The sequence below is a fragment of the Bicyclus anynana genome, chromosome 6 (assembly GCF_947172395.1).
Source record: "Bicyclus anynana chromosome 6, ilBicAnyn1.1, whole genome shotgun sequence".
Taxonomy (NCBI): Eukaryota; Metazoa; Arthropoda; class Insecta; order Lepidoptera; family Nymphalidae; genus Bicyclus; species Bicyclus anynana.
In genome coordinates this window covers 18093670-18112458 of record NC_069088.1, presented here as the reverse complement: position 1 = coordinate 18112458, position 18789 = coordinate 18093670, and the positions used below count along the sequence as shown (strand labels likewise).

Sequence of the window (18789 nt, the reverse complement as noted above, 5' to 3'; positions counted from 1 at the left end):
AAAAGAAAACGTTCCGGGTCTGAGTAGGTATAACCAAAAAGTTAAAAGTTTTTTTTCTTTAATTCGTCACTCCAAAGTATTTTTAATGGATACGCGATATAAAGTTCTGGAAAATAATATTTTTGCCCATAGCGCGTCAAATTCATAAATTTTCAAGGATTTTAAGTACCCAACAAAATTCTATATCGAGAAGGATCTAAAGACGACTAGATACTTCGTTTGTTTTATAACAAAAATTGTTTCAGCCGCTAAATAATTACAAAAACTCATAGGAATACTTTGTATCATACATACGAACAAAATATATCCAATATAAAACACTTGTAGCATCGCTGTAGATAAAAAAGACTAGTGAACTCATCCTAAATACATACCTCAACCTCGTAGTACGAGTATCTCTGCAAACAGGATGAAAAATGTCGCGAAACAAAATAAAGTGCGTCACCGACTCATGTTCCCGGGTCATTCAAAAACCCGCGCGAAGTTGTTTAAATCTTTGATCATAGAATCCTATTACTGGGGCTTTGGGCCCGCGCTATGAATAAAATATCAGGCGGCTCCCCCCTCGGGATATCAGCGTTAAAACTCCGGAGTGATGTTCTGCAGTGGCTTAGCACGTTCTTGGCAAAGTTTTTGCCAGTTTCGAGTTATTAGATTAGGTCGAGTTTGATTCATCGCGCCGCTGCGATGCGGAATACGTTTTAGTTAGTGGATTAGATTTAGTTTGGTTAGTCGCAAAAATTACGTAATCTCGTTGGATCACTTGCTTTGGAAGTCTGTTCGAAATGTTTTTAGCTGACTGATTATCTGATTTTCGAGCGATTATTTTTTTCCTTTTTAGCATGCTCTACAACTTAAACTATTCAAGGATATCTATATGATCCACTAAGGATTTGGACTGCGTGGTTCATTCAGTGGTTAGCTTATCTCTGGATCACGAGTTCCTGGGTCCGATTCCTGTGAAATATTGAGCTTTTCTTTCTTCTAAGAAGTTTTGAGTAAAAACTTTCATTTCGCGGTAATAGGTGTAAATAAAAGCACGTTAATCCGGTCATTGTCATTAACACCTTATAAAATCAAACATTATCATCAGGTCGCCCGCATCGGAGCAGCGAGGTGGGTCTAAGGTCCATATTCGATATCCAATAAAGATGCCCAGGCCTTGTAATGCAAGTTCCAAGCTGATAATGACGATGATGACTTATCAGTAAACGAGATTGATCGAAAGCAGTAAAGAATAACAATTACAAATTGTATTTAAAATTGTCATTTTATCTTCAAATCCTACACAGATTTTTGATTCTTGCTCTCATGAAAAAAATATAGATTCATAATATTCCATAAAATATTTTGGCAAATATCAATATCAACGAAGCGAGTCACACAAAAGATACCATTATGTAGATTCAGGACATGGAAAATAAAATCCTTGAATGAATATTTCATAATAGTATTATTTCGATCGCATAGGATTCTATTAATTTTTGTAGCAACAATAACAGCAATGGAGTTAGGTATTCGAGTTAGGGTTAGGTGTGTGTGTTTGTAGTTTGTACAGAATGTAAAGGATCAATTCACAGGCTGATAGGCAATCAACTGTGGTGTACAAACTATAAAAACACTTCGCCGCCATAAAATACCGAAATAGTCTCTTCTGTTAGGTGCAAAATAATGGTATTGGCCTTTGTGTGGGCTTGATTGGGATTGGGTGGTATGGCCCTCTGTACAAATAAACTGCAAAATATAAGTATATCTAGCAGTAACCAACCGCGTCTTTGTACAATTAGTAATACATTCGTATATCGATTCATTGTGTTATCACTTTACCAGCATATTTGAATGGTCCACTATTGGGCCAGACCTTCTTCCATAAATCTCTATCTTCTCGAGCTATCCACTAATATTTTTGAAAGCGAGGACCTATGGTGAAAATGTTTAACTAACGATCGATATAAAATGTTAACGATAATGACCACGACCGACGACATAACATGCTCTTCAAAATACGTGGTCGAGGTGTCTTGTAGCCAGCTGGTGAGATAATGCGCACGGATTTAATAACTCAAATATGGTTAGGTTGCCTGGAAGAGATCACTATTAGTGATAAGGTCGCCTTTTGCCTAAATGTGTTCTTTTGTTATTTTCTTTTTTGTGCAATAAAGTTATTATAAAATAAAAATAAATAAATCGTGAATCACACTCCGAGACAGTGACAGCAATTTTTTGTTTTAACGTTTATCCTCAAAAAATACGTGTCCATCTTCTCCTTTTTGGTTTTTTAATATGAATACTTGTTCAATAATTCATATCATGTATAAGGTAGTATTTATTTCTTACTATGGGCACAAAACTAATGCACGCTAATACAAACAACACTTTCATCACTAGCTATTTAAAAGTAGTTAGTAAATAGATTGCAGAAAGGGTATCGAAATGAATACGCAAAATGTACGCGTAATTCTGTAAAAAGCAGTTTGTATGGCCACATTTCAAAAGGTTTGCGCCTCTTTTGATACGTCAGATTGTATGCTAGTGATGTATTTGAGCTTGACAGGAGAAACGAAAAGCCTTCGCCGGAAGTATAGGAGACACCGGCAATCCTCTTACACACTTTCAATAAGTATTTTTGTATCAAAATTGTCAGCGAAAGCGGCTTTATTCTGTTCTTTTTAACCGCTGACGTAAACAGAGTACATTTTCTGTACCTTTTTGTACCCCAGCTTTTTGATGGACCGATTCCGATTATGCTTTTTCTGACGATACATCAAACATAGTACAATTATCATTCAAGCCAGGTCAAGTTAATCCGCACGATCTGGAGTTACTCATATATATTAAGATGATCTTTTCACGTAGACAGAGAATTGAATAGAGAAGCAAAAAAAAGTGAATAGACATACTCGTAATATAGACAGAACTAGATCAAAGAAAATTCAAAAGTAAAAGCTATCGGAACTCTATGACAAACCGGCTCTAAATTAGCAATAACACAAAAGCAATTCCATATTCAGTGGAGGAATTAATTAATGTAGTATAAGCTCGGAGAATTTCATACCGTTTGCTCAGCGGCGTTCATTACTTAACAGCGAATACTCATTAACGACACAATATTTGCGCATTTTTCAATTTTACATCAATAATAATGTTTGTCGTGTAATAAATTATCTTTAAAAATGTATTTTGGTAATGTATGAGTAACAATTCTTTATTCATCTATATACCAGTAAATGACCGTGACTTAGCGTGGATACCTCTAATGTAACCCTTTTATTTTCATCCTCCTCCTAACAAGTTAGCCCGCTTTCATCTTAGATTGCATCATCAGAGGTGAGATTGTAGTTAAGAGCTAACTTGTAAAGAATAAAAAAATGAAAACATAACCTCGTATTTCAACCAATTTACACAATTTTGATAAGACCAAAACTCATTTATACAGGTTGCTCGGGAGTATTTCCCATTACTTCAAGGGTTTGATGAGTCCACTTATAGGAGCCAAATTGTATAGCTAATATTTTTTTAACTAATAAAAAACGTTGTATATTTTCATATCTACTGATAAAATACGCATTAAAATCCGTTCAATGCTCTTTAAGATGATGGACTTTGTAGTATATGTAATGCTATATAGTATTTTTATGAGTTTGTGGGTATTGTGTATTGTAAAGATGTTATTGAAGCGACCACAGGAGATGTTGCCATAACAATTTGTTGACATTGGAGCTATGAGGGTACGCGCAGTGGTCAAAAAAAAAGCCCACAAAAAGCTCTGATATTTCTTTTTTAGTATAAAAACAAGTCTGCGTTTAATGTTATCTATTTAGCAAGTTATAAAGAATGCAAACCTGCTTTGTGTCATAATCACAAAGTAACAAAATATCACGGCTCGCGCCCGGCTCGTAATGTCATTACGTGGAGAGAAGTACATTAACGTAAAAATGTTTATGAATTTAAAACCATATTACGCTAAAAGTCTCTCTAAAAGTTGATAGAGATCTTCATCAGAGTAATGAATGTCACTGGGAACAACTGAACAAGTCAGTCAGGATTTGTAACTTTCTGCAGAATGTTTAAAAGAGGAAACTCAAATACATGGGTCTTATAATGCGAATCTCCAAATATGACCTGCTCCAGGTTAGTATCCAGGGAAAGATAAAGGAAAAACGATGGACTGGTCGTAGACGTACATCATGGTTCAAGAACTTACGGCAATGGTTCAATTTGAGTACTAGATGAGTGTTTTAGGCAGCAATTAATAAAGTTAAACTAGCATTAATGATTGCAACCCGATAGAAGCTGGCACTCGCAGAAGAAGAAGAAAATGAAGGTTAACGGATTTTTAGTCTATAACGATAATCATCATTATTATCAGCGGACGTCCACCGGCTGGTCTATAAGGTCTTCCACTGTATAAACACTCTTACTCATTTTAAATAGGCTATTTACAAGTACTTTGGAAAAAGGACCACAAGGACCACAGAATAGATGTATTTTTTTTAATTACTACGAATGTTTATTATGAAGTGCAATTGGTTTATAGTTAAATGTACAAATACAGAGAACATATTGCTCTGAAAAAAAAAAATCTCACGCCGTTCATATTGACTGTAGGCTGAACTGAAAATCAAAATCTAAATGCAGAACTGGACCGCATTCGTATGTCACCATTTTAGCAGCAAACCAGCCTCCGGCTGAACGAATCAGCGAGCAATTTGCCGCACACAGCGCATTGTAAACAGCTACACGCAATTGACTCCATGACAGATGTACGTACAAATTTTAACCGTATATTTAACTAGCGGACGCCTGCGACTTCGTTCTCCTGAACTTTTTCAGAAAACTATAATTTTTGCGATATACAAAGTAGCCTAAGTATTGCTCTGAAATCCCATTTATTACAGTACCAAATTAATATAAATTGGTTCAACAGTTTAGCCGTGAGAATATTTCAGACAGACAGATACTAAGTATGGATACAAACGCAGTAAAACCTTTCCGTTATGAAAAACGAAACATCTCTATAATTTTCGCATAACGTGGAGAAGGGAGCTTGAGGCTTTATACTGCGGTGTAATTAGCTATTTTAAAGAGGTCGTTAAAAATTTACAACTGCCCTTGTAATACAAATTCACCCTTTTTATGAGAACATCATTTGGGTCTTAAAATATTTGGATGTAAAAACAACAATTACGGAGTTGATGGTGACCGTACCCTATAATATAAAAAGTTAATAATAAAATATTTTTTTTAATTCTTTTCTTTTCTTTTCTTTAAATATTAAATTATGATAAGAAGACCAGTGGAACAATGAACAAAGAACAAAGAACACTACACTAATATGTGTTTTAAAATTAAACTGAACTGCCTCGTCGGTCTAGCCTATGATAATTATCATAGGTTAGGTAACTTTGGATCACAAATTCCTGGGTTCGAGTCCACAGTTGGGCTTTAACTTACTTTCTTCCTAGAAATTTAAATTTCCTATATTTCATGTCCTACATAATTCAAATAATTACGATAAATGGTGCTAAGTATTAACGTAATTACAACCGTTTTGCATATAATTTCACAGTAAAAGGATATCGCGTGTTAGCGTGTTAAATGATATAATAAATAATTAATTAAATTATTGTATGCTTCATATTTTAATCATAAAATAATAATAATTGATGAATTATTTAAGTATGAACTCGAAATTGTAATATGTTGTGAATCTATACTAATATAATTATGCCAAAGAGTTTGTTTGGTTGAAGCATTGATAATTTTATACTATAGATCGGTTACGTCCTTACAAAATCAACGCAAAAAGTGATCCGAATAATATATAATAGGCTACAACACTGAGCACACACATGCACAATTTTGTCTTTAATTCCATTATATATTTATGTATATACATATAGTTTTTACACTTCCTTAAGTCCAGAAGAAACGAAGAAAATTATATGTATAATTATTAACAATTTCATGTCAGTTATCAAAAACAGATAGATGAACAACGTTCGGAACCCTCGTCATGCGAGTTTAACTCGCACTTGTCCGGTTTTTAACAAATCCTGCGGCACGGGGACAATGGATTTTTATCGTGATAAAAAGTAGCCCATATAGGTCCATAACCTCCTTTTAGTGAAAGTCCCGTTAAAATCGATTAAGTTTTCCAAAGATTAGCCCATACAAAAAGAAAGACAGACGGACAGACAAAAATGTTCTTCATCATTATGATAACAGCCGATGGACGTCCACTGCAGGACATAGGCCTTTTGTAAGGACTTCAAACATCACGATACTGAGCCGCCGGCATCCAGCGAATCATTAAGAATTCTCAGCCTGGAGTGGGGATATTAGTGATGATATACCCCTGTGCCTCGGAGAGTACGGTCCCAGTCATTACCAAAAACATCTGATAGTGATCGTGAGCAAGTGAGAGTAACACCCTAAGTCCGCTAACTCACATAGGTGCAGCATGGTGTGTCTAAGCTCCATATCCCATCCATACAAGGAGGGTGGTCTGGCCATTGAAATAGGCTGATAATGTAGGGGTACATTACATTACACCTCTGCAAACCCCTGTACCTGGTAATACCCCTACACAAAAGCTAATATAACCACGGCCAATGCCTACCACTAAACCCAATCTTACCACTGCATTAACTGTTTAGCTGTACGGATTAAAATGTGCGTTTCATAACTACCACAAAAAACCGTATAAACAAAAAAATGTATATTTACTGTTATCGTCATGGCAATTTCTTTCAGGCAACCATTCCGTACCACGATATAAATAACGAACACTTACGATTATATTATGATTTATTAATATGATTTACAAAACGCCAGCCCTTCGCTCCACCAACAGTTCCTCTTTATTGGCTGATTTAGCGAAACAGTCAACATTTCCATGCCTTTTCCCTTTGATATTTATCATGTTACGCCCTCTGAGGGCAGCCTGCGTAACTGAATTTGTCTCTCCTCGAACTACATATATTGGGTAATTCTATTTACACTCATGTATTAAAGATCACTGAGAAAATGTTAATTGTTATCATATTTCAAAAATTTACGTATTATCCATTTTTGTCTCTCATTTTTATTTGTCCTTTTTTTTTAATTTTAATAATGTAAAAATATAATACAAACATAATAAATATAATACAAAACACTATTACACCGTGTCTGTCCTCTACAACCTATGCAATCCCGGGATTTCAACTAATACGTAATGATCGCATTCACCGGACTGGGGGTGGTGTTGCCATATATTTACGCTCTCACATACCCTTTAATATCATAAATTTATCTGACGCCCAGGCCGCGCCGGGAGCGGAACATTTATTTATCGAAGTATTATTTTCTAACACTAAAGTTTTACTTGGCGTGTATTATAATCCCAATCTCACTATTGACTACTTCCCTGCTTTTGAAACTCTTTTAGACAGATTTATTCCATTGTATTCGCATAATATTATTATGGGGGATTTCAATACCTGCCTGCTAAAAACAGATTTCCGCTCTCTGCGTCTAAAAACAATAGTGAGAGCAGCCAACTTACAAATACTTCCTCTTCTAGCTACACATTCTTTTCCTAATTCGTGCCCATCTCTTCTGGATATTATCTTAGTTTCTTCCCCTGATCATGTCGCCAAACATGGCCAATGTCCCGCTGATGCCTTTTCGTATCATGACTTGATTTTTCTCTCATACAAAATTCGTCCACCTAAAACTAAATCGAGAATCCTTCTGCTGCGTAATTTTGGTAGTATGGACATAAATCGCTTGAGGGAAGACGCTGCTGGGATTGACTGGACCAATGTTCTTACTGGAGCTAACATTGACAGTAGGGTTGAGAGCTTTAATTCTCTCCTTACTCAACTATATGAAGTACATGCTCCAATACGTCCTGTTCGGCTTAAGCACCTCCCTGCTCCCTGGCTTACTGAGGAAATTAAAATTTTACAGGGTAAAAAAAACTCGGCTAAAGCCAAGTATAGATCCAACAATTGTGATGCCAATAAGGAAAAATATCATATTATTCGGAATCGCTGCAACAGGTTGTGTAGAGACATGCAACGACGCCATATCCACAAATCCATACTCGAAGAAGAAGATTCAGGTCGAGTGTGGACATTTCTTAAGTCTCTAGGAGTTGGGAAAGCGCGTCAAAATAATAGCTCCTTCAACATAAATTTAAATCAGCTTAATAGCCACTTTTCCTCTACTTGCGTCATTGATGACGCCACTAAACTTACTACTAAAAATAATTTACTAGCTTTACCCACTTCTGATGATCCTGCTTTTATTTTCTGTCAAGTCACTGATAGTGATGTTGAGAGAAGTATTCGTGAGGTCAACTCTGATGCTATTGGTACTGACTGCATTAGTCGGAAGATGATTATTCCTCTCATTAACCTACTAGCTCCAATAATTAAATCCTTATTCAATTTCTCCATGTCTTCCGGGAGTTTTCCTTCCTCTTGGAAGGATGCTCAAGTCATTCCACTACCCAAAAAATTAAATCCTTCCTGCTTTTCTGACTATAGGCCTATTTCCATCCTCCCATTCCTTTCGAAAGTTTTTGAGCGTTTAGTCCATCGTCAATTAAGCCTTTTCCTAACCCGACAGAATCTTTTAAATCCTTTTCAATCTGGTTTCCGCACTGGTCATAGTACGACTACTGCATTAGTAAAAATTACCGAAGATATTCGTTTTAATATGGACAATCAGTGTGTCACAGTGTTGGCCTTACTAGATTTCAGCAATGCATTTAATAATGTCGATTTCGAACTTCTACTAGCCAAACTAGCTTCTCTCAACATATCTCCTAATGTGATTGACTGGTTTCATAGTTACTTGTTCGGACGTCGGCAGCGTGTGCGAGTCAATGACTCTGTGTCTGATTGGTGCACAATTTCTGCCGGCGTACCGCAAGGTGGCGTGTTGTCTCCTCTTCTTTTTTCTCTTTTTATAAGTTCTATTACTCTTCAACTTACCTCGCTCTATCACCTGTATGCAGATGATCTCCAAATATATGCTCAGTCCAAACTGGCTGATTTACCCAATGCAATAGATGCCATAAATAAAGATTTAGATTGTATAGTGCAATGGAGTAAGGCTTATGGCCTTAAAGTCAATCCGTCTAAAACCCAAGTTATTATTATAGGCAGTCACAGTTTGGTTGCACGTATTGACTGGGATAATATTCCATACGTAATCTTTGATGGAACGCGTGTGCCATTTAGTGACACGGTTAAAAATCTCGGAGTTACTTTTGACAAGTATTTCACTTGGGCCCCTCAGGTAAGCAGAGTAAGTGGGAAGGTGTTTGCATCCGTGGGGTCACTTCGTAGGTTACGAAACTTCCTTCCTTTATCTACTAAAATTGCGCTTGCACAATCTCTCCTGTTACCAATTCTCGATTACGCGGACACTTGTTATCTAAATTTGAGTGAAGAATTACTGGATAAACTTGAGCGCATTCAGAATGTTTGTATAAGATTCATATTTGGACTTCGCAAATATGACCATGTTTCCGAATTTCGCGAAAAACTCAAGTGGCCCTCGATCCGCCTTCGCAGGAATACTCACATTCTGTCTTTTTTGTATAATGTCCTGTTTAATCCTACGACTCCGATTTATTTAAAAGAGCGTTTTAGCTTTCTAAGTGATACTCACTGTCGCTCCCTTCGCTCTGAAGACAACCTAATCTTAAAAATTCCTTCCCATAATACTTCCTTCTATTCTAAATCCTTTTCTGTTAAAGCTGCTCGGCTCTGGAATTCATTGCCCTTAGACACTCGGCGTGCCCAATCTCTAACCTCTTTCAAACGGCTGGTAAACATGCACTTTTTTCCTCCCTGATCTTTTAATTTAACTTATTAATCCAAATTACGCTTGTATGTGTATGTTTATTTATTATTATTTTTGAATTATTTTGTTTATTTATTTTTCTTTTGTCTTCCCTTAGATGCCGTCTTGTTTTTATGTTTTGCAGGTTTTCATGTATGTATGTATGTATGTGTGTATGTATGTATGTATGTATGTATGTATGTATGTATGTATGTATGTATGTATGTATGTATGTATATATGTATTTCTTTGTATATATGTATGATGTAGTTAAGTATAGTCTATGTATTATTATTATGTATTATTGCTTAATATTTATGTATTTAAATTACTTAACTTTTCTTATTTTTTGTGTGCGTATACCCGAATCGGTGCTTACGTTTTTTTTCTCTTCCACAGTGGTTGTCTGGAAGAGATCGCTCTTTAGCGATAAGACCGCCATTTGTACATTAGTTTCTAAGTGTAATTATAAGTTATTGTTTATTTTTGTTTTTAATGTACAATAAAGTATATTTCTTCTTCTTCTTCTTCTTCTATTAAAAATTTATACAAAAAAATCAACCCTCCCGCTGCGGGACATTTGAGTGCCCAAGCAACCGGTGATCAGGGCTCCAGAGTGAGAAACCTCTCGCGAGGCGCCGTCTCAAGAATCACTGCCTTCTGTATCCGGCACTTGATCCAACAGAGTGAAAGCTTATGAATTTTTTTATTAGCCGATTTTAACTGCCCACCACCCGCGGACCGAGCCTCGTTATTAAGGAGGGAGGCCTGGCCTTGAAGGATTTTTCTTGGAATTTTTACTGAATATATTACAGAAGTAAGAAAAACTCAATATTTCATAGCTCGTCTCGATCCAGGAAATCCTGTTATTCAAAGCCAACGCTTGAACAAACGACACTTAACAGATATCAGTTAAAGTATTTTTTTTAATTTATATGATTAGTTTACTAGCAAAAATTGTACAGTTTTGATAAGCAAGTATGAAGTTTGTCTGAACTAATTAAGCAAGTATGAGTTTGTGCGAATCTATCTATTTATAATCTGCGGGTTGTACGTAAAATGTTTATTATAAATAAAATGAAAAAACTACCAAAACAGCTGTGCAATCCCATTTTGTGTACATTTGACATTCATCAGAAGCGCTGACCCGAACCCGTCTATCTTGAAGTAGTGTCGTAAAACTAGTCGAGACAACCCCAGGGACCGCGCTAATCACAATCACCCTAACCCCCGTCTGCTAACTTGACCAGAATAAAGGTCACGACAAAAATATACTTCGTGAATGACATTTACGAATAATAAGGAGTAGGTATACGTCTAGTTTTTACGCTATTTTAACTTTATTGGAGCTTACTCCTAAAGAAGATTTTTATATACAGATTGTCTCGTAAATACTACGACTTACTTTGCAAGGTGATAGCTGACATCAAGGCCTACTAAAATAACGCAATATAATTTATGTATTGATTTTTCTTCAAAATACTAAAATCTTCATAGTATCCTTTAGTGTAGTTTAGTTGTACTATGTGCTGAAATTACGGCAGTAAAATTCGATGAACGAATGACAGCGTTACGTTTTTGTGCGCACCTTTCACCCTGCCCTGGCGCGCCCGGACGCATATGCACGCTGTTGGCGGGCGCGTATGCCGCGGTCTGCTGCTCCACGGTTGCGCACCATTCACTTTTCAGACGTAGATATTGAGACGTACATAGTATATACTGCGGGGCAACATACACCTATTTAGACAGTCGATTTGAAAGAGTAAACTCCACTCGTGCGTCGGAGCTGAGCACACTTTTTTTATTTTTCCTAACAATAACATGCATGCTCCTGTTCTATATTTAACTAGAACAAAAATAAATTTAAAAATATACTTTCTGATTCAGTACACTTTTTTACACCTTTCATTTACTTATATCTAGCTTTAACTTTTATAAATCCACGTTTCGGTGTCCTCACACACCTGAGTCCATATAGTTAGGTTAGGTTAGATGGGTTAGTTAGGTAGGTACATTTACAAAAATACAAGTATTATAAGAAGGCCAACCCTAGGATGCTGGCGGCTCAAATAATGGTGTTTGGAAGTCCATAAAAAAACCCACATCCATTGGCTAATATAATGATAATGACGAATGATGTGGCTTTAGGCAATAATTTCTTTTCTAGAATAAATTAACTTAAAGACTTTGTTAGAGTGACGCTTTGGAGTTAAAATTAAGATAAAAGCGTGTTTAAATATCTAAATCAACTTTTATACTGCGACGTAGTGGAATTTCAAGCGTAAATACCGTATATAAATAGTAACGCTGCACTTTCTAAGCGCGTTAAAGATGCTACATAGTTGGAAAATGTTATGCACTTTAAATCTTACTACCCAGTAGGATTAAAAATTGCGCAGCTAGCAGTTTGTGAGCTCCTACAAAATGTTTGATATAACTTAATCTAATGTACCTAAACGAGCAATTTAAAATATATATGTACACTATACGTTTAAGTATACTTATGTGCATTTTCACCCGCGTAGTTCCTGATCCTTTAGGAATACAGCTATAGAATATAGCCTATGTTACTCGCTCATAATGTCGCTTTTCATTTTTGACAGTATTTCAAATTCGGTTTTTTATAATATTAGATAAATTTTTATATCTCAGAAACTAGTAAAAAAAAAACTTGTAAATGAAAATTTATTTTTCCATAATACATAGCTTAGCATAGCTTGGAAAGAAAGAAAACCGCAATATTTCATACCCCTAACCACAGTTAGGTTAACCACTGAACTAAAAAGGCACAACGCTTTAAGTATCAAAAATATAATGCAATATTAATCTTTAAGAGGGTTAAAAGCCTCAATAGCTCAACGGAAAGAGCAGTTGGACTCATCACCGAGGGATGGTGGCTCGATCACTGCCCCGTTGGTCTATTATCGTGCCCACTCCTAGCACAGTCTTTCCCGACTAGTTGGAGGGGAATGGCAATATTGGTTATATTATAAAAGATATGGCAAATATTCTTTCAAAAATAAGAAAAAAAATAATCTATAGTTTGTACATACATACATATAAGTTTGTATGATACACATGATTTTTCTTATCCTGCATTGCAGTATTTGGCCCCAGAGTACATTGGTAGCACAATCCTCGGGTCTCGGGCGGAGTTGTTTCAATCGGTTCATTGTTTGACGGCTACCGACTGGCGGATGGAGCGGCAAGCGTTTCGCTCAAACTTATGACCTGTGAAATCTAGGTTAGAGTAATACGCAGCGTAGCGCTTAATTAGCCGTTCACGCTTACAGCGGAATAATATCATTAACCTTAGCTGTAAATTCGGATACTGAATATAACTGGCTCTGCAAACTATGCCGGATTGATCCGACCTCTATTTATTACGGTGTACATTAAGTAACTAAGATAATGATTCAGATGCAGTTATCTTTTATTAAATGATGTTTTATTTTTCCTTTTGGGAGTTGGCATATCTTTTTTTAAGCAAAAAAATCTATTTCGAAAAAAAAGTCTTCGTCGTGATCCCTTAAAAAATCGTGTACAGCAGCGAACACTTCGTCATAATCATCAAATTTCTGACCGCTAAGGTGCTACTTTAGCCGTGGAAAGAGATTAGAAGCGAGGTCCAGTGAATACATTGGGAACTTGCTCTAAATGCAGGTGTATTTAGAGACACCAGAAATTTACACACACACATTTTTTTTTATTATTCTTTACAAGTTAGCCCTTGACTACAATCTCACCTGATGGTAAGTGATGATGCAGTCTAAGATGGAAGCGGGCTAACTTGTTAGGAGGAGGATGAAAATCCACACCCCTTTCGGTTTCTACACGGCATCGGACCGGAACGCTAAATCGCTTGGCGGTACGTCTTTGCCGGTAGGGTGGTAACTAGCCACGGCCGGAGCCTCCCACCAGCCAGACCTGGACAAATTAAGAAAATCTCAGTCTGCCTAGCCAGCCACCGCGCATACCACTGCGCCACGGAGGCCGTCAAAAACTTATGGCGGCATTATATGAGTTGTCTTCCTTGCATGCCTCGTGAAGGTTCTGCCCATTTGACAGGTTTCCGATTATTCTCATCGTTATTATGATCAGTAACTGTCATTGACGTCTGATAATGATCGTTATAGCATCAAACAGATCCTATCACGTTAAGTTCGCCAACCCACACAAGAGATCGTGATGTAAGCACCAAATCCTTCTCCTATAAGGAGGGAGGCCTGGCCCTGCCTTTCATACTGATAATGTCGACGCTTTAGGTTGGAACGAAGTTAAGAGTTATCTTGTGCAAAATAAAAGGAATATCCAAAATAGCGACAAGTGAATTCACAATTTAGCAAATGACGAGTAGTTACCAGTGCAGCATCAATTTGAGTGTCCCACTTACAGTTATGATTTGCGCGGGAACTCCAACAATAAATCAAATTGGGTCACCGATAAATCCAAAAAAAGCGAACGGCTCGCAGAAACTATGAAAAGCCCGCCAATCAGGGTAAATATTTGATTCCGCCGACGTAAAACAAAATACAGTCCCGAAAGCTTTCTGATTCCATTCGTTTTGGGATTTGCCCAAATACTTCTGTTTCTATGTAATCGGAAATACAAAAATTGATTTCGTCGATTCTCTTTCGGTCTATTTTTGATATTCGAAAGTATTTTTAGCTTAAAACAACATTGGGAATTGAAATATATTGTACTCAATACGTGCAATAGCGAAATAAAAACTGAATTGTGATGAATTCGAGACCATGTTGATTCGTTTGTTTATATTATGTAGGTATATTTAAATAGCAGTTATTTTATTAACATGTTTTCCATTTTTTTGTTTTAATTAATATACAATTACGGACATCGTAATATTATTTATTTATAAATACAAAAGTTATTCCGATTGTCTCTCATTCTGTCTATAAATCTTAATTTTCGAGTTATATTTATGAAAATTGGTGATAAAATAATGAAATAAATATAAAATTTAATTTGATTCAATACTTTTACTGTTTTACCCGAAATGGTTGCAAGATGTTAATCATAATTTGTACTCCAAGGTACATTTTTGAAAAAAAAATATACAGGTAGATTGATTAAATGGGTTTCAAGATATATCATATATCATCAGGAAAAGTTTCAATATAGATAGATACATCAGTAGTTTTAATATTATTAAAAAAAATCTTTTTATAAAATTTTCAATTTCTATTGGTACATTTACTTTTGATAAGAGGTAAAATTTGGTTTAACCCAATGGAAATGAAAGCTTACACTATTTTTCAGTCGGCCGAAGTCGTGTACACTCTTAACCACTGGGCCGTCGAGGCATTTTACAGAATATATTTCATAATAAGTGACAGAGCTACCTCCATAAACAGGAATCGAGTCCGTATTTCACTGAAGCCCTGCTTATAATTTTCCGAATTCGCGAATAAATTATAAAGTTTGACATTCGTGATTAATTAACGGGAATATTGTGTAAAGCCTATTATTAAGAGGTATTATAGGATTTTGGCGAAACATTACTTAGCCTTAAATTAACTACATTGTTCTGTTTCTAAAAATGTTTATTGAAAATGTGCGTAAAATTATTCATATCATAGTTGACAGAACTTGCAGACGGTCCACACCCTGGGGTAATCACTAGCTCGGTCTATATGACTAATCGTCCTTAGCGCAATGGACCCAAAGCCGGTGATGGCTATACCTTCTTTTTGCCTCATTGGTCTAGTCGTTAGCCTGTGGTTTCGGATAACGAGGTCCTGGGTTAGAATCCTGGGCAGGACTCTACGAGATAGCGAGTTTTTCTTTCTTCCAAGAAAGAGCTTTCAGTGTGCTTCAGTCCCGTTCATTATCATGAAAATGTTTTAGTGGTCACTAATTAATTTAAAATTATCACTCTAAGCCCACCAACCCGCATTGGAGCTGCGTGGTGGGCCTAAGCTCCATATTCATCTCCTACGGAGGAAGACCATATAGTGGGTTAAAATTAAAATAGGTAATAATTATTGTCAAATCTTGTCTTACCAGTTACCATATTCGTAACTAGTTTTAAGCGTCCACAACTTAATTGTCCAAGTAGTTATAGGTAAAACATTTTTTTTTGTACGTTTCTTTAGGGTCATGTAAAATGTTACGCGTGTGTTCTCTTGCATTGATAAAAAATCTTCGTAACATACGTACCTACTGGCTACTCAAAAATACCTGTATGTCAGGTATTTTCGATGATGGTTTTTATTTTCCAAATGCTACCGAGTTAGTAAATACATTTATGGTAATTTTAGGTAAAACAGCATCGCTTCTAATAGTATAAAAGAACTTGGGAATTGACGTCACGATTGATTGAAAAATTACCGTTACCATTGGATACTTGCAAGATAAAATGTAACATAACCAACTTCTGACTGCATCTGTGTAAAACTCTTGGAAGAAAAATAAACTCACAGCACGACTCAGGACTTGAACCTTGTACCTCAAGATCAGAACCCGGATAGGCAACCCATTACACCTAAAAGGTAGTTGCTTAAAAGTTACTAATACTGTTGCGCAGGTTTTTATAATTCCTTCAACTTTAGTGCACTTCGGAAAACGTAAAATATCCCTTTAAAAAGAAATATTTATCTAATGCCTACGTAATACTTAAAACAAATTCACAAGCATACTTGGGACGTTTTTAAGCATTTTCAAGCGAAACTTTCAACTTTATAAAAATCAAAACACAATAAAAACCATAAATCTAAATACTCGTATTGTTTTAATTACGATATCATAACTAAAACACATCAAAAGTATGCGGAAAAAACCTGTTGAAACTCACCGATTTATCTCTCAACAACGGTCGGAACTCGAGAGTATGTCTACAGTTCTACGAGCGATACTTCAGCGGCACAGTCACATCCACTCGCGAACACGATACTCGTCTCCGGGAGACAAAAACGCCCACCCCCGGGGATGGTCGACGCCGTACTGCAGAAGTAAGGGTCCTGTTCCATATCCCGCATCAGCGGCCGCGACGCGCATGCGTGAGGAGTTTAGACCCGAATGGGATGGAGCCAGCTGACGGAAGCACTTAAGGTCAGTGTGTCAGTGAAGAGCGTAATTTGAATTAAGGCGAGTGCTGCCGATACAGTACTCTGCTGGAGGTGGGTTTGGCACAGAGCTTGTACAGTGATGTATTGTAGAAGTATTTTAGCGGACGAGATTGTTTTTGGGTTTCAAAGGTATGCTACTTTTAAAAGTTTAACAACTATGCCTTAAGTTGAAGGACACCGTGCAAGTGCACGGTTTCCGTCAACTTAAGTGTTTGTAGAATGTTGACATGTTTGTAGCAAGTTCTGAGTTATACGATATCACTTGATGTAAAATGATATATTCATCAAGTTACTCGAGGGTACATTTTACACAAGGGTAACTTGAAAACATATTTATTCTACACAAATGTTGACGGTTTTTATGATGCCTAGCCATGGCCGAAGTGTGTTTAAGAGAGTGGCCGAAGAGAGATAAGTCTGAAACCTCATGTTCTTCAAACTGGAACAAAGACCAATAATAAACATGCCAAGAAACTTTATTACTACTAGAGGTAATCTCAAACAGGCAACCCCTGAAAACTTGACCTAAAAGAGTTCAAATAAATACCACGTTAGCTACAACTTCTATAGCATTTCAGGATGACATAAAATCTAAAACAGAAGCTTATACCGTTAGTATAGTCACGTAGGAGCGCAGGATTTGGCCGTCACAGCCAGCGGAGGAAATTGCGGCGTGCGGCCGCATTTGGCACCGCGCGGCGTACGGTGCGTGCCAAATACGACCATAACACGCCGATAACCAACTTACTGGATGATAGTGCAAGATCCCATAGTACATTAACCTAAACTCTTCCATATTCTGATATTTTATCATATTATCTTAATCTGTGTATGAGCTGTGATAACCCAGTGGATATGACCTCTGCCTCCGTTTCCGGAGGGTAACCCCTCTCAGTTTGAGAGGAGACTCGAGCTCAGCAGTGAGCCGAATATGGGTTGATAATGATGATGATGAATCTGTGTATTCTCAACAAATAATGAATAAATAAATAAACTACAGAACAAATTTTTTTTTTTTTGTTAAAATACTTAGTAGCTTAGAAAGTTACTGTTTTAGTACACTCTAGCGTTTACCTATAGCAACGGTCGCATCAATGCAGGTATTTCCAGAAAATCTCATGCGTTATAAACGTAGAGTCCTTAATAAAAATGTGGACAGAACCGCTGACCTAACCTTGGCCATCGGCTCTGTCATTTATAATAGGTACACTATGCTCAAACTCACTTGTCACTTACACAATAAACCACTCTTAATTTTTACTATTTTACCCTGGTAGTTGTGGTAGAGGAAGCACATCGAGCAAGTCCCAGGACTTGTGACAAGGGTGTGGTTTAAAGGCGCCTTTTAAAACTAGTAAACACCAACCCTGTCCAACATGCTCTCCATGCCCACAGTAAAAAAAATATTATCGCTTTAATAGGTGATGTTAAGTGACTACCACCACCACCTATTAATATATTGAAACACTAGTGGCACAGCTAACTCGTGACTAACCAAGGAATTTGTTTCTAATGAGGATAATATTATCATTCTATTTTAATGGTCCAAAGGCAAAGTTCCCTCCCTATAGGAGAAGGGATAATATAGAGCTCAGGCACACCACGATGTTTCAATGCGGATTGGTGGGCTTTCATAATATTTGATTGTTTTACGATCATTAACTGTCAATTGATGTTAATAGTTATCAAGACCAACGGCTTTTTGAGCCACGACAGTACAACACCACAATATTCCCTGTCAGGCTGAGAATTTTAATAGAAACATTTTAAAAGAAATAAAAACTAAATACCCAGTTATATTCACTAATTTGATATTTATTAACAACCTATAAAAATAAACATCAAGCCAACTGAGAAA

The 18789-nt window shown here is 36.6% G+C and overlaps 1 protein-coding gene across 1 annotated transcript in view; it reads right to left on the bottom strand.

The window, feature by feature from the left end:
* The window catches only part of LOC112052427 (protein O-mannosyl-transferase TMTC1-like), a 155222-nt gene extending 138322 nt beyond the window's left edge, over positions 1–16900 (bottom strand). Inside the window, exon 1 of the mRNA XM_024091495.2 lies at positions 16658–16900. The gene's annotated coding sequence lies outside the window, so the exon portion shown is untranslated. The remainder of the gene's footprint in view (positions 1–16657) is intronic.
* Positions 16901–18789: the final 1889 nt, after the last annotated feature.